The sequence below is a fragment of the Herpailurus yagouaroundi genome, unplaced genomic scaffold (genome assembly GCF_014898765.1).
Source record: "Herpailurus yagouaroundi ecotype Mexico unplaced genomic scaffold, PumYag 29, whole genome shotgun sequence".
Classification (NCBI taxonomy): Eukaryota; Metazoa; Chordata; class Mammalia; order Carnivora; family Felidae; genus Herpailurus; species Herpailurus yagouaroundi.
The window spans coordinates 35,500,122-35,506,228 of record NW_024412377.1 but is presented as its reverse complement, the minus strand read 5'-3'; positions in this window follow the sequence as shown (position 1 = coordinate 35,506,228).

Sequence of the window (6,107 nt, the reverse complement as noted above, 5' to 3'; positions counted from 1 at the left end):
AGAGATCTGGGCGGACCTTAAATGATGGTGGTTTGCAGAAAAGTGAAAGCACAGAGAAGCCGTTTTAAGAAATGGAATGGATATGGGATCTTGGGGTGACTCAGTCAGTTAAGTGATGGGCTGTTATTTCAGATCAGGTCATAATCTCACAGTTCATGAGACCAAGCTAGGGATTCTTAATCTCTTACCCTCTCTCTGCCCCTCCCCAGGTCCTGCCCCTCCCCAGGTGTGCTTGTGCACCCATACCCTCTCTCTCTCGCTTTCTTTCTCTCTCTCTCTAATAAATAAGCTTTAAAAAAAAAAAGAAATGGAATGGATAAAGATATAAAAGGAAGTACAAAGTCATGTCAAGGAAGTTGTAAAGACTCATAAAAACATAAATAATGGTGGGGCGCCTGAATGGCTCAGTTGGCCAAGTGTCTGATTCTTGGTTTTGGCTCAGGTCATGACCTCACAGTTCCTGAGTTGGAGCTCTGCACTGGGCCCTGTGCTGAAGGCAAGGAGCCTGCTTGGGATTGTGTCCCTCTTTCTTTGGCCCTCCTCTACTTGTGCTCTCTCTCTCACAAATAAATCATAAACATCAAAAAAACATAAATAATGGTTACTACTGGGATGAGGCGATAAAGATATTACAAGATATTACAAGATATTAAAGATAAAGATATTAAAGATAAAGATATTCAGACTCCTGGGTAGCCCAGTCGGTTAAGTGTCTGACTTCAGCTCAGGTCATGATCTCATGGTTTGTGCGTTGGAGCCCAGCATCAGGCTCTGTGCTGACAGCTCAGAGCCTGGAGCCTGCTTCGGATTCTGTGTCTCCGTCTCTCTCTGCCCCTTCCCCACTCTCACTTTGTCTCTCTCTCTCTCAAAAATAAACATTAAAAACATTAAATATATATACATATATATATTTAATTGCAGTACTCCTAATAACTAGAACTCAGTATTGTAATACATGTATATACATATTCTGGTATATGTATATACTATACTATAATATAAAAACTGGCCATATATATATATATATATAACATTACTGAGTTCTAGTTATTAGGAGTACTGCAGAGACGTATGGAAGGCTGCAGATGCAAAGTGCACGAACTACCACAAGTACAAGTCCTACTACAAAGTAGTACAAATACAAACTAGCCAATATACAGCAAAATGATTTTTTTAAGTTTATGTTTTATCTTTAATTTCTAAAAATTCATTTTGACGGGGCACCTGGGTGGCTCAGTTGGTTAAGCACCCGACTTCGGCTCAGGTCATGATCTCACGGCTCATGAGTTCAAGCCTTGCGTCAGGCTCTGTGCTGACAGCTCAGAGCCTGGAGCCTGTTTCGGATTCTGTGTCTCCCTCTCTCTCTGTTCCTCCCCCTCTCGTGCTCTGTCTCTCTCTCAAAAATAAATAAAGATTAAAAAAAAATTCATTTTGAGAGAGAGAGAGAGAGAGGGAGGGAGACAGAATCCTAAGCAGGGTCCCTGCTGTCAGCACAGAGGCCAATGCGGTGCTCGAACTCATAAACTGTGACATTGTGGTAGAGTCCCCTCCCTAAAGGAATAGACCTCAAGAGAAGGGAAGGCAACCTGCCCGAATGCGTACATGACATCCCTCACGGCCCTGTAACATGAGATCACCCAATCAGACTGTATGCCTATTTGTTACCCATATATAGGAGACAAAGAAGTAGAAAATGCATAAAAGACTATGCCACATGGCCTGGCGTTCAGGGCTCAGTTTTACGGGTATGAACCCAACTTGAGTGTGTGCCGGCACAAATAAAGTTGCTTCCTGGAAACAAAAGCCTCGGTGTCACGACTCTCTGTGCAAGAAACCGGCTACAAGATCACGACCTGAGCCGAAGTCAAGAGTCAGGGCCACTCAGGAGCCCAGGCAACAAGACTGTTTTTGATAAAACTGAAGTTGTATACAATAAGGGATAATTTCCAGGTATCAGAAATAAAGAGAAATCTCAAATCTGTAGCAATTTGGTAACTGCACCATATTTGAGGCTTGGGAGTTGGGATGGTCTGTAAAATCTTAAAGAGATATAGGACACAATAATTGTGCAGGGCAGGGACTTAGAACATCTCCTTTGAATAATACTGAGAAGCAGAGAGCAGATGTACCTTAACAGAGACCAGAAGTAACTCACCACCAACATAGGAATTTAGCCCACAGTGGAGAAATCCCCTCCTCACACCTGTGTGCTATGAATGGAGATAGAGTCACCCAGGAGAAATCATGGTTCCAAATCTCATGACTGGGGTTTTATTAAATGGTAATAAATGGCATTTCCCTAGCCATAGCTAGCCCCTCAAGGTCCTGGAAACCCTGCTTCCAAAAGCCTTACCTTAGAGACTTACTCTATCCCTAACCCCCTCCCAACCTGAGGGTATATAATGAGTTATCTGTCACAACTCCATGTAGCTCTTCCTGTCCATGGGTCTGGCCCCTGTGCTTTAATAAAATCGCCTTTTTTGCACCAAAAACATCTTTAAGAATTCTTTCTTGGCCGTTGGCTCCAGACCACCCCACCATCACCCCAAAACTTCATTATCATGCTCTTCCAAATGAGCCAGCCAGTCGTCCCTATTTAGCTAACCCTTTAACTGCACTATTTAATATACTTTTTTATAATTCAATTACTATATATTTTTAATTTTTCCAATTCAAGAATAGAACAAAAGAAAAACATTTTAAGGTATGCAGAGACTAAAAAAGATCTGCTGGTAAAGACCTTTGCTGAAATAATTACTAAGGGATGTACTTCAACAGAAAGAAATTGAACCCAAAGGAAGGAGTAACAAGAAACAACAGTGAGCAAAGGAATTAAGAAAATAAAAATAAACGGAAGCTAGGTAAGGGCAAGGAACTGTTTCGCTAACAATGCATCACCAGAACCAAGAAAAGTGTTGGGTAGCCTATAAGGTAGTATAAACATTTGTTGTTAAATTAAACAAAATAAGTATTGAACTACACATATAACTAAATTTTTAGGGTTCAAAAGCAAGGTGCAATCACAATGGCACAAAAGATGGAAGGTTTGGAGGGAAGTTAAAGTACTCAGATTCCCATAATTTTAAAGGACAGAAATATTGGTCACCTTTAGGCTTTTTTGACAAATAATAAGGTTGTGTGAATTAAAATATTTGAAATGTTTAGAGAAAGCCATTAAAATGAAGGAAACAGTATGTATAATTTTGAAACCAGAAGGAGAAACAAAGGAGATGAAGAAACTCCATTAATTCAGAAATTTCAGAAAAAGGGGGAAAAAAGAGTCAATAAATAGATGAAAATAAAATTATCAAAATAAGTCTAAATATATCAGTATTCATAATAAATAGGAAATGGTCAGTGTGGTCAATTATACTTCAATGAAAAAGAAAAGAAAAAAGAAAAAAATGGGTCAGTGTATGGGTAAGGAGGAATGTTTTAGGAAGATTTTCTTGGAAAAGTTGTTCTGATATTCCCAATTCTGTGTGTGTGTGTGTGTGTGTGTGTGTGTGTGTGTGTGTGTGTGAGAGAGAGAGAGAGAGAGAGAGAGATTGACTCCCTTTTACCTAAAGAGATGTGGCTTCAACAGAACACAAAGATTTATTAATCTTTGAAAAGATTAATAAAATAAATTTCTGGAAGATGGGTTAAGGAAAAAAGGATACGAGTCAATAAATATTACAAAGGAAAAAAGAACATAACTACAGACAATGTCATAATTTAAAATGTAAGGAAATTCTACAATCAACTTCATGCCAATAATTTTAAATTCTTAGATGAAAAAATACCAATATCAATTGAGAAAAATCTCAATTTACTTTTGAGATTAGTATAAACCTGACATTCAAAGCAAAATTAAATGTCAACTTTCCTTAAGTGTAAAAATTCTAAATAAAATATTATCAAATTTAATTCAGAAATGTTAATTAAAAAATCATGACCAAGTAGGTTTTCCAAACAATGTAAGGATGATTCTAAATTAGAAAATCCATTATTCTAAGACACTATATGGATGAATTAAGATGGAAAAATCCTATGACTTTGTAGATGTTCAGTATATAGAATTCAATAAAATTACTCATTTGTGGTTAAGAAACAAAAACATCTTAATCAACTAGGAACAGAAACACTTAGAGTAAACATTGCATTTAATGGTGAAACTTTAGAAGCATTCCCAATAAAGTCAGGAAGGATTCTTTGAGGTACTAATTAGACCAAAAAAAAAAAAAAAAAGTAAGAAAACTGGACTTAATGATGAAATAAAGGGGCATTTCCTTTTCTCAATAGGTCTATGAATGGGCAGCCCACACTCAATTCATATACAGACTTTCTATTGATGGCAGGGGGATTAGTGTGAGGTTTAAGTATAAAACAAGCAATTGAGATCTACCCTTTGTTTAAATGATTTCCTATGAAAGATGTAGAAGAGGGGCAGGAGCTCTGTCATCCTGTTTGAGAGCTAAACCTTCAGGTTTAAAACCTTATGAACTCTTTGGGTGATCAAACTTGTTGCACTTATAAGTCAGACAGGGTAACTAAATCCTAAACATAAAAGTTTTTCAATTTTAAAAGCTTTCTTATGGTCATTAAACATTTCAGACAAATACTCATTATGAACTAATTGGTAGCAAATGTTCATTTGAAAACTTAAGCTGGCTTTGAGTTATAGTGGTTGGGTTTTGAGACTCAAAAACCAAAATAATGAGAAAAATTGAGAGCATCTTTCCATGCTTAAAAATTTCAATTAGCAAAATCCTTTGTCTTCTAGATGCAAACTCTGAATAAAGTGAGCCTCTATTCCCAGAGTTAGGGAAGCCACTCTAAATTTGTTAGATCACAAAGATGATTTCTTCTGATGGGTCTCCTCCCTTTTCCCCAATGCCATTCACTAGATCTACTGAGACATGGTTGTGAAATTCTCCTTAAGTTTTGAAATCTTAAGGATTAGAAATGGGCATTTTTTACAAAGATGCCTACCCATTCTTAGGATTCCTTTACCTTTTCCTGTTCTATAGAAACAAAATTTATGGAGCATCATGGAATGGACTAATCTAAGTATCTCAGCAATTTTCTTCTTACCTACTAATACTAAATAACTCAGGCTTGATGATTTTTTTTATTGTTTCATTGATTCTATATTTGTTGTTCTTGCATAATAATGTTCTCACCTTGTATCATGAAGCAAGGGTGAAGAAATACCAAGGCCAAAATTGTCTGTTCACACACCCATTTTTTTTTAACCTATGCAAGGTTTCCTATTTGCTACTTGCATACTTTTTTCCAAGACTTTTCTCTGCTATGCTATGATCACCTCCTTTAAATCTTGGCTTAAAACACATCTTCATAAAGGTGTCTTTTATTAGCTTTACTTAAGTTGAAAACAACTCTATAGTCCTCAATTTAAAATCTAATTTATGAATTCTGATTTTGGAATCATTGCCATATACATTGATTGAATACGTTTTACTTCTGTACATAATACCCCAAGCTTAATGTATGAATTATGTTTTTTTTTCTTTCCTTCTTTTATTCTTTTCTTGCTTTTTTTCTTCCTCCTTTCCTTGCTTCCTCCCTTTGTGTCCCTCCTTATTTTCCTGCTTTCCATGCTGTCTTATTTCTAGAACTACCGTTTCTCTAGAAACATCTGCCCAACTACAAATCTAATCTGTATTTGAGGATATTACAAAATTGATTTGATTACATATGAAAGTTGGTCATAAATTATTCAGAGGCAACATCAGTTAGAAACTGATCTTGCCTCTAACTGATCTATTTCACAATTTAGTTTTAATATATATGTGCTTGTATCTAGGTGAACAGTATAGCATACTGGTTAAATCACACACTCTGATGCCATACCGTGAGGGTTTAAACTCCAGCACAGCCACTTACTGGATGATTCCAGCTTAGTCACATGACCTCTCTTCCACTCAGAATTTCTGTTTGTAAAATGAGAGCAATCATAGCAGCCACCTCATAAGAGTGCTGTGATGATTAAACAGATTAGTATATGTAGAGTATCCAATATAAATGCTATACACATTTGAACTATCACAGCTTCAAAGCCCTTTGTCCACATATTCAAACTCAAAAAAAAAAAAAAAAAAACC